At 38.2% G+C, this 11,743-nt stretch overlaps 1 pseudogene; it reads right to left on the minus strand.

Moving 5' to 3' along the window:
- Window positions 1-6,563: 6,563 nt before the first annotated feature.
- LOC100655404 (SUMO-activating enzyme subunit 2-like) lies at window positions 6,564-8,901 on the minus strand (annotated as a pseudogene).
- Window positions 8,902-11,743: the final 2,842 nt, after the last annotated feature.

Raw genomic sequence — 11,743 nt, forward strand, 5'->3', positions numbered from 1 at the left:
TGTGCCATGCCTCTGCCTTACAACACTTTTTAAAGCTCTGAAAAAAGACAGGGAAATCATAATAAGGCGTTAAGGAATAGACCAAACAGAACACAACTCAAAAGTCAGACTCTATGACAGTGAAGACCAGTAGAGAACAATGAAGACAATGGGGAATACTATAAATTGGAAGAGACACAAATTAATCAAATACAAGTAGCCAACATGAAAAATCAGTAAGTATTAATCAACACAGGAGTGGATGTATGCCTTACAACTGGGAGCCCTCCAATGCAGTACGTTGAAAATAAGACTCCAGCATTCCTAGTAGAAGTTGCTATGAAGTTAAAACAGAGAGGAAAGCATGCTGGCATTTTTTTATCCTAGTGAATAGATAAGTATATGTGGTACCTTGATGCAGCAGAACACTCAAGCATCTGAGAATTATAAGAATTGGGTTTTTTTTTTTTTTGAGTCTCCAATTAAATCTTGGTGTGAACTATAACACATTCTTAATTTATCTACATCTGTTTTATTTAAATTTGAGGAAAGAATCTGTGATTTACGTCCATCTCTAAAATACTACTGCTCTATATTTCTGAAAGAGGCATGAAAGAGACATGCAGAAGGAGTGTACATGTAAATATGACAGGTAGGGGATTTAACCAAGCTCACCTTGTGTGTTTGATGCTTGTCTCCTTGTAAACAAAAAGAACATAGACAAAATAAAAACTGCAATTTTTCTCTGCTTTCTTTTCACACAAAAGTTATCAATATTTTGACTTAAACTAAATTTTTCTAGGAGATTCAACTGCATGTTGCATCAGGCTTACTACTGTAGCTACAGAGGTCAGAGAAGGACTAGTTGTTGTCAGGAGGTAATCCTAGTTGAACCTAGGGAAATGAGATCTAACCATGGGGTTGACATAGGAGAGGTTTTTCTTTTGAAACTGTGGGATCTTAACCTCATTAACTGACAAATCTAAGGCTTTTCTATTTCAGCTATTTCAGTAGTGTTTCCTTCAGGATTTAAATTCTCAAGAAGAAAACACCTCTGCTTCTCAGACCCACTCATCTACCATGAGCACAGAGCTAACCAGAAGACCGGAAATTAAGGGGTACATTAAAAAGAGCTGGAAGATGGGGGAACTGGACTAACTTTAAGAAGTTCTGGTTCTAAAACCTCAAAAATGTTATAGAGATCATATAACACTTTTCAAATACACATACACACACGTACACACACACAGAGCATACTACCATTGACTAACTTCTATCTCCAGTCATCAGAAAGGAAAAATAGAACCACCCAAAACCAACTGCAAACCTTCTCCCCAGGTCTGAAAGTCCTGGAGAAAGATAAAGTCACCTTCTGGAATTAAACTAAGAAATTGCAGTACTGTACCAAAAACATAGGCTACAGATTTAGCTGAGAATCTTTAAATTCATTCATTTAACAAATACTGAGCATTCATAAGCCAAGAGCTTTCCTTGGTTTTGCGAGCAGTGAGATGAAGGAGGTACAGCCCCTGCCCTTTCTCTAAATAAAAAACATACTTTAAATATTATCCAATATCATTTTGACAACTGATTTCTCATGCTCGTGGTACAAAGAAAGCTATAAATTCAAAAACCTCATTTTCTCTTCTCCTGGGTATATATCTCAGTTACTTTCCCCAGCTGATTGTCTCTACGGTGGGACCATGTGGATGACTTCTCATCAAAGGAATGCAGGTGGAAGTGATCTGTGGCACCTCCAGGCTTGGTTCCTATAAAACCTCCCACACTTTCCTAGAAACCATGGGGCCTTCTTTTCTCAATCACCTCTGCACAATCCAGAATCAATTTTCACCTTTCTTTGACATGAAATGTCATGTGACAAGAGATTAGGGATGATACTCTGAGAAATATGCCCTGAAATGAAACGAAAACCAAACTGTTGCCATTGAGTCAATTCTGACTCATAGCGACCCCATAGGACAGAGTAGAACTGCCCCATAGGGTTTCCAAGGCTGTAATCTTTACAGAAGCAGACTGTCACATCTCTCTCCATGGAGTGTCTGGTGGGTTCGAAATGTCGACCTTTCAGTTACTAGCCAAGCACTTAATCACTGCACCACCAGGGTTCCTGTCCTGAAATACACTTTGTAAATATCACATGCTAAGCATTTCCTGAGAAGTGCACACCATGATACAGATACTTTTCTAAATGCTTAAAGTTCAGGCAAGAGTAGTAAACCTAGAGAAAATTCTCTTTTTTTTTTAATCAATTTATTGAAAATATCCTCAAGGAAGGTATTTGGAAACTAGATAAGATACTTTTCAAATGGTGGTAAAAGTAATCTGAGTGTTTATGTTAGGTGAGTGTATCTTAACTATTCCTAGTGAAAGAAGTTACTATTAACAATGGGAATTCCAGATGGGAAATGAGAGACATGAACAAATGACCAAATGCCTTGTATTACAGGCATAGGTGAGAGGAACCAGAGACACAAAGGGAGAAATCAGAGATTGGTGGAGTCCTTACGCTGTTTCTGTGCAAGGTATTTCACGTTTCCTAGAAACTCGGGTACTCTTTTCCCAACTTACAAATGAGAAAATAGACTCAGCCTGTCTACATAATTTACCAGTTGATGGAGGAATCAATATTTGAAGCCAGCTCTTACTCTACTATTTTGCTATTTCCATTTCACCACATCGATCACAGCATATTTTATATTGGTGCATAGCATACTCTTTTTATTGTCACTGTTATTTTCAGAGCAATAGTTTCTACTTCCAAAAAAATTTTTTTTTTTTCAATCTAGGTGATAAAATGTCTTAAGCATTCTTTCCCCTATTGGATAGTCTAATGGAAGTTGAGAAATTGCCTATTCAGGGTTCGGAAAATGGAAGATCTATCGTAAAGACACAATGTAATTTGATGAAGAAAGTTCAGGATGCTCTACCCATAGATACTGAGAAACTGTGGTGTATTATTGAGACAGCATTTGCTTCCTATTGTAAGGTGGGGCTTTAGCACTTTAAGTAGAGCCAAGAGGCTTATATAAAGCTAAAACAGATCCACTTGGAAACTCTGGATAAGCTCTTCTCAGAATACATACTTCCATGGATTTGAAAAGGTAACTTCTTCTCTCCTTTTATCTAATGGATAAAGTAACTGTCATCTGGGCAATGAAGTGAATTTCTGAAATGAACACACTGAAGTGGAGGAAAAGTGACATCTCAGCATCTCCTGCTCAGCCCAAAAGTTACCTCTTCTTGCCTGTCCGCATTAAGTTCTGATTTACACTGTTATTTCCTGTTTGACACTTTGTTGCTTGACAGTCTATACCGGCTGATGGGTGTGGACCTCGTTATGCACATGTGTGCAGACACACACACACATTCCCACATTTTGTTTTAGTCTTAAATATATGGAAACACTCTATGTTTGGGTTTGTGATTTTTTTTAACTCATCAATATGTTTTGGATATTTCTCCATATTAGTTAATATGTAAAATCTATAGGAATCATTTTAACTGCTACATAGTATTCCTTATATTCGAATTTATATAAGTATTTCGAATAGTAAATATTTCTCAGTGTTATGCTGTTGCTAACTGACAAGTTTTCTATGACTATATTATTTTCTGGATACATGTATTTCTTTAAATTTTACTTTTCTAAGTGGAACTGCTTAAAGTATAAGAGTATTTAAAAATTTGACAGACCTGGTTTAACTGCACTTCAAAACTGTGCACTACTTGGAATATCACATAAAAAAAGCAGTCAAATATGACTTCTCCCAAAAACCTGCAAATCTAATAGGCATCTTATAATTATTGACTTTAAGTATCTTTAAAATGTATTTATTAAGCATTTATATTTCCCTTTCTGTAAATGGTCTGCTCACATCATTTAGGTAGACTAATAGAAAAATTAACTTCAAAAATATAAAATAATTATATATAAGGGTAATTCATTCCTTAGTTTGAGACTAGATGCCAACCAGTTTATGTAATATAAATTATAAAAACATTTTTCCCAGTTATATTTTTAATAGTCTTTATTGTCCTTCTGATTTCAACCATAATATATGCTCAGATACAAAACTTTGAAAAGTCACATAGGCACAAAACATGAAAGTTTTCAGAGAGAAGTTGGATAGTACAATGGATAATGTATCTACACTCCACCTAGATTCCATAAATGTCAGCATTTTGCTTTTTTTTTCTCCATTACTTACCTTGCTGAGCCTTTTAAAAGTCATAGCTATCATGAAACTTCATCTCTAATGTCATAAGAATAAGAACTTTGGTCTACATAACTACATGCCTAAGAAAAAACAATTCCATATCATCTAACATCCATTCCGTTTTCAAACTTCCCCAATGGTTACAAGAAATGTTAATCATTTATTTTGTTGAACCAAGACAAAAAGGATTCAATACATTAGGTTGTGTCTCTTTCTTTTAATCTAAACTGCCTCCACCTTTCAATGACTTACCGATACCAGGCATCTGAGTTATGGACCGTGTCACATTCTGTACTTATCTGATTATTTTCCTCTTAATGTTGTTTAACTTGTCCCTCCATTTTCTATCAGTTGGAATCTAGAGGCTTGATTAGATTTGGGTTAACCATGTTTTTTGACAGAGTGCTGTTGCGGTCTTCATAATCTCATCGGGAAGCACATATCAGGTTGTTCCATTAGTGGTAAGATTTGATAACTCAATTTTGGTGGTGACATATCTGTCCATTGTGAAGGTCCTTGTTTTCCCTTTTACCTGAAGGTTTTGAGATCCATTAATGATCTTTGCCTGCTAAGTTATCTCATTAAGGGTTCAGGCTCTATTTTAGGAATGCTGAATCTCCTCATGGTACATGCCACACATGTAGTTTCATCTTTGGGACACTGAGATTTCCAGCTAAAGTTGGGTCTCAGTGAGACTGCAAGATAGTTTGTCAACTCTGTACTTCAGGATGGCAATGGAAGCTGTTGGGGAAATAGCCTTAAAGATCCTTGGTCCCAGCTCCCCACTGAGGAGATGCAGTTTGCATAGGAATGCCACAAATACTACCCCAGACCTGAAGGATCTCCATTCTCCAGAGCTGTGAAGGCAGCCTGGGGTCTGCTTAGCTTACTGTCTAGTTGATCAAGTCCTGTGCACCTAGTAGTCAGGTCTGCCTTGCTGGAAAACCCTTAACTTTTAAGAGCAGGAGGAAAATGGACAGAAAGTGCTAGAAAAGGTAGTAACAGAGTTGTGGCAAAGATAAAAACTATAGGTCTGCCAAAAAAGCAGCACATCCAAAGATCTAACTGGCATCTAATGCCATGTGCCTTGAAATGAAAAAAAATCAAAAGAACAAACACGAAACTCTGGAAACATTGTGGAAGATTACGTCTACGAGGCAGGATGAGGTGTAAAGAGTAGAAAGGATTTCAAAATTCTGGACAGCTTTTCAGAATTCAAGGCTTCCGATGATCATCAGTCACCAACTGGTCAACCTGAGCTCATTTCTGAGCATTTCCTTACATAGTTCTGTATCTCGGAATTTTTTTTTCTGGAGGAAAATTCCACGCCATCTAAAAATCTCAAGGCAGAGCAAGCCTCACGGGCTCAGCTGCGGGTGGCAATCAGCTTGCTAACAGCTGCTTTATCAGAAGGCTGGCTCCATCCTGGAGATTTCAAGCAGCATGAGGTTAGAGTCTTGTTCAAAGCGATATGTCAGAAGGCTTTCATTACATGCTGAACATTCAAACAGTATAGAACAAGGAGCAAGAGTTAATAAGCTGGGTGGCAGAGTAAGAATTACCTAAGATGGAGCAACACAAAGAATTACTAAATTTGAAATCTAGGTCTTATATCAAAGTGAAGAACTGTGGCCGAAAACACCCAGGGACAGGGAAAAAGGTTTTTGTTCTCAGAAAACCCAGGGCACATTCACATGTGATGAGAGTACCCTGGGGTCCATGGCAAGAGAGCTGAGTGCTGCTGACCGGCCAGGGACTCTAGTGAACTGCAGCAACCCAGGGAAGGACTACAGAATGGAGGAAAGCTGCCCTACTCCGGACACCTCAAGTTCAAGGCTCTAAAAGTTAGTGCTGCTGGACTAAGATCACTAACATGTTCTGAACAAAAGACCAACTCTTAACAATCCAAATAAAAAAAGCAACACTGCCATAAAAAGCTTTATTTTAGAAAGTACTCATCTATGGCAAACAGCGGAGATTTCTTTAAACCTTCACCCTCATTAAAAGTTGATTTTATTTTAAACGGGAAGAATTCAGCATGCCTGTAGTACACACAATGTACAGCCCAATAAGGCGGCAGAAATGTGAACTGTGCAGGCATGTGTAACAAGTGAGCAGATGATATTTATTTGGTCCAAGTACAGTATAGTTGTATTTGAGTTTTACAAAAGATCAAATATAAATAACCTGAAACTGCAACAATACACAAAAATTGGGCTTCTTACACCGACATACCAGGCAGTACAAACAGACAACTTGAGTAAGTTAACATTGTTTTACAGTAATATACACAGTGTCAGTTAACATTTAAAAACATTTCAATGCATAGCACTTGATACTTCTTGGAATCTGTTTCAGTCAGAGAATGAAAATGGTTAGATCCAGGATAAAAATAAGTCTTCTTCTAACCAAAAATAAAGGCATAATATTTATAACCAGGTATCAACTTTATTAAACCACAATATTTTAAAACTATTAAATGACACCTGAGGGTATTTACATTAAAAAGGCAACATGCACTGTGTTTCCTCTGAGTGTTTATGCACACACTTTGTTCAAAGGGTTTTAAAACTATATTCCTACTTTCAATGCAGTACACCGTCATGTTCCTAACAGTTCTAGCAAAAAGAATGCTTTCAAAGAGAGCAGAATCATTTTCAAGTCATTGGCGTGAATTTTTTTCCCTTTGGAACAAAGGACATAACAATCTGGTTCTGCCCGGATGACTTAATGAAATAAGGTTCTGTTCAGAGGCAGAGTTTTCTCTTCGATCTAATGCTATCACATCATCGAGCTCGTCTGTTGGTCCTGTATGTGGCTTCTTCATGCTGACATTCTCCTTCTCATCCAGCTTCCTCTTGTGACTTCTCTCTTCTTCACTGATGGCAGCTTTGCCTGAAAGGCCTTCTTCATCTGAATCAATTATGAGCACATCATCTCGCTCTTGTGCTGTGGACGTAGAGGGCTGAGCGCCATCATCACTGCCATTGGTTATGCTTTTGGCAGCATCTTCAGGTTGTTTGGGTCCCACTTTCTCTGGGGCATCACCAACAACTTCAAATTCAACATCCTTTCCTAGGTCTTCACTACGAAGGATGTTAATCAATGTTAAGTGTAGTCCTGGAGGGAGTCGTCTGCTTGAAGCCGACTGCCATTTCTAATTCCAAATTCTGACAACTTGTGATTATTAGTGTCTGTCTCTCCCTCTTCTGAAGAGATTAGGATTGTTCGTTTCCAGTCTTCAATTTGCACCTCTGGTGGTACCATAGTAAATTTTTCTTTTACTATCTTATCTTGTAACGTGAGCACAGTCACTTTATGGACACTCAGCCATACAGTCACCTCTGGCTTGCTGGCACATACTTAACAATTGGGGTTGGGAGGATCCAGTGCACAAGGCACAAGGAGCTTCTTCCTTGGGTTTGGTTGTTTATTCAAAAAAATCGCCCTACATTGATCTATTTTCCCTGAGAGGATCTTCAGCCCTTCTAGTACTATCAGCCCGGCAATCACTGCATTTGTGGCCGCGACTGCAGGAATAATGTTCCCTGCCATTGATTTTTATATCAAATTTGCTTTTCATATTCATACTGAAAATATGCATCCTGAGGTTTGCGGCAGAAGTGACAAAATCCATGGGAGACGGGTCATCCTTGTCCAATATGAGCGCAGCTCCATCCCCTTTTTCTGTTAAGTGAACTCTCAAAGTCTCAATGCTTTTTGAAAAAAAGGCTTGCATAGCTCTTTACATCTAGAACCTACTGGTCTTTCAGACCTAACTGAGGTTCATTTTGTTGATCTGACACATTGGTTTCTTCACCTTGACTCTGTACTTCAGTCCAGTCCGATGGAACTGGAAGCTTCCTTTTCCACCACAGTTTGTCCATGGTCAACAGATACCTGATATCATCTTTAAAAAGCTTGGTAAAAAGTTTGACTGGGTCATACCCAGTCGATTTAGCCCGCTCCATAGTGGAAACACGTTTAATGTCACCATCTTCATTACATGCTCTTGCTTCAGCTTCCATTGGTTCCCAGGCAGCTTCTGGGTCAGTTCTGTCTGGAGACACTTCTTGATCAGCATCTTCTTCCCCAAACAACTGGTTGAACAAATACTTTGCCCAAACTATGCAATGAATAGGTTCTGAAGGTGTGTTACGAATTGTATAGCCAGGAAAAGTTCTCTGGGTTGGTTTAGGATGACATTCATAACACTCAGTTACACCCTTTTTGGTAACAGTTACTTGTCCAAGATAACCGGCAGTTCCACTCTCAATAAGAGGTACATCAGCTGCCAGACACATCCTATTTACATGGTTGCGGGCAGCTCTGTTGTCTAAAGCATTCATAACCAATATGAACTGTCGGAAGAATTCCACATTGTAGTTGGGGCTCATGATGCTGTCATGATAGGCTATGATATTGGCTTTTGGGTAAAACTGCAGCACACTTTCCTTGGCAACCTGTGCCTTTGATCTTCCAACATGTTTCTTTTGAAACAAAACTGCCTGTTGAGGTTGCTGACATCAGTGGTATCCAGATCAATCAGGTCGATGTGGGAGAAGTCGGTAAGCACGAGGTTCTTGAGGAGCTTGCTGCCGAGGACGCCCGCCCCCACCACCAGCACCCGGCCCCCGGCCACGGCCTCAGCCAGCTCCCGGGGCAGCCCCCGCGAAAGGGCCATGGCGAGACGACCACGAGCGACGGCGGAGGCGGGGGAACTGAGCCGCCAAAAACATTTTTTTAAATCACCCTTTTTTTAACCCCTCAAGGAAATGAATTTATATTAGACAAAAAATGTATTCATACATGGATAAAATCTACCACCAGAGATATTGTTGATTTATTTTTATGTCATGTTATAAATAATAAAACTTCAATATTCAAGCATATTTGTAAAATCCATAAACAATGTTGATCAATTGTGTGGCAAATAGTAAGAGCAAAATTTTCTAAAAAAACAACACTCTTTACATTAAAATATAAATGGAAGTATAATTCGTGTATTTCTACATTGTACTTCCATGTTGCAGTCTTTACAGTGTTAGGTACTTTATGTGAAAGATATCAAGTGGTGTGCTGGTAAATGTTTACCAACCAGCTCAGAAAGTAAGGGCAGTCCTGGCTTGCAGACTTTGCCAATATTAATGGTGCAAATGCCCCCACTGTAGACAATTTCAGGCTATCAATGAGATGTCACTGAACGCAATGTTGAGAAGCAACGTGTAGTAACAGGCCATTATATAGTATTTACACCACACAGATACAATAGTCATGAAAGCATATATGATAGAAAAATGTACAGGGGTAATTGGAAAATGATTCTTTTTGGGTATTTACTTCCTTTATTTTTAACATAATTTCATTGTAATTTTAAATAGTTTTTTTTTTAATATATATAATAACTATGTTTATTAACAAGCTCAACAATTGCTGAAAATTTAGCTATTGGCTCCCTGAGCTGGTACAAGCAGATTCCAGCCCATGACCTATTCTCAGAGAAGTGCATTATTGTTAACAACCATATTTATCCTGTCTGAATTCATATAATTGCATGTGTGGCCTCTAAAAAGAGCACCTGTGATGTCATTACATTTAAAAAGATGTTCATTAAACCACTAAAAAAGATGACTGAAGGAGATGGGGCCAAGATGGCGGACTAGGTGGACGCTCCCGCGGATCCCTCTTGCAACAAAGACTCGGAAAAACAAGGGAATCGATCACATACATAACAATCTATGAACTCTGAACAACAAGCACAGACTTAGAGACGGAGGACGAACAAATACGGGCAGACAGCGACTGTTTTCAGAACTAGGAGCCAGCGCACCAGCTGACGACTTGGAAAATCTAGTTTCCCAGTGATGGCTCGGAGACAGCAGTCCATATCAAACCACATAAAGAAACAGACCATGACAGCTTCTCCAACCCCCCAAACAAAAGAATCAAAATCTTTCCCAAATGAAGATACAATCCTGGAATTATCAGATACAGAATATAAAAAACTAATTTACAGAATGCTTAAAGATATCACAAATGAAATTAGGATAAATGCAGAAAAAGCCAAGGAACACACTGATAAAACTGTTGAAGAACTCAAAAAGATTATTCAAGAACATAGTGGAAAAATCAACAAGTTGCAAGAATCCATAGAGAGACAGCATGTAGAAATCCAAAAGATTAACAATAAAATTACAGAATTTGACAACGCAATAGAAAGTCAGAGGAGCAGACTCGAGCAATTAGAATGTAGACTGGGACTTCTGGAGGACCAGGGAAACAACACCAACATAGCTGGAAAAAAATCAGATAAAAGAATTAAAAAAAATGAAGAAACCCTAAGAATCATGTGGGACTCTATCAAGAAGGATAACTTGTGAGTAATTGGAGTCCCAGAACAGGGAGGGGGGACAGAAAACACAGAGAAAATAGTTGAAGAACTCCTGACACAAAACTTCCCTGACATCATGAAAGAAGAAAGGATATCTATCCAAGATGCTCATCGAACCCCATTTAAGATTGATCCAAAAAGAAAAACACCAAGACATATCATCATCAAACTTGCCAAAACCAAAGACAAACAGAAAATTTTAAAAGCAGCCAGGGAGAAAAGAAAGGTTTCCTTCAAGGGAGAATCAATAAGAATAAGTTCAGACTACTCAGCAGAAACCATGCAGGCAAGAAGGGAATGGGACGACATATACAGAGCACTAAACGAGAAAAACTGCCAACCAAGGATCATATATCCAGCAAAACTCTCTCTGAAATATGAAGGAGAAATTAAGATATTTACAGATAAACACAAGTTTAGAGAATTTGCAAAAACTAAACCAAGACTGCAAGAAATGCTAAAGGAGATTGTTTGGCCTGATGACCAATAATATCAGGTACCAGCACAATACAAGGTCACAAAACAGAACGTCCTGATAACAACGCAACTCAAACAGGGAAAGCACAAAAACAAACAAATTAAGACTAATTCTAAAAAATAAATAAATAAACAAAATAATACACACAACAGGAAATCATGGAAATCAATAGCTAAACGATCAAAATAATCAAAAAGAGGGACTAAATATAGGAGGCATTGAACTGCCAGATGGAGAGTGATACAAGGCGAAATAGAAGGATACAAGTTAGGTTTTTACTTAGAAAAATAGGGGTAAATAAAAAGGTAACCACAAAAAGGAATATCAATCCCATAACTCAAGAAAAAAGCCAAGAAAAACGTAACGACTCAATAAACACAAGGTTAAACATTATGAAAATGAGGATCTCACAAGCTACTAAGAAAAACGTCTCAGCACAAAAAAGCATGTGGAAAAATGAAATGGCCAACAACACACATGAAAAGGCATCAAAATGACAGCACTAAAAACTTACTTATCTATAATTACGCTGAATGTAAATGGACTAAATGCACCAATAAAGAGACAGAGAGTCACGGACTGGATAAAAAAACACGATCCATCTATATGCTGCCTACAAGAGACACACCTTAGACTTAGAGACACAAACAAACTAAA

This window comes from Loxodonta africana, chromosome 1, assembly GCF_030014295.1.
Source record: "Loxodonta africana isolate mLoxAfr1 chromosome 1, mLoxAfr1.hap2, whole genome shotgun sequence".
In the NCBI taxonomy this organism is placed as follows: domain Eukaryota; kingdom Metazoa; phylum Chordata; class Mammalia; order Proboscidea; family Elephantidae; genus Loxodonta; species Loxodonta africana.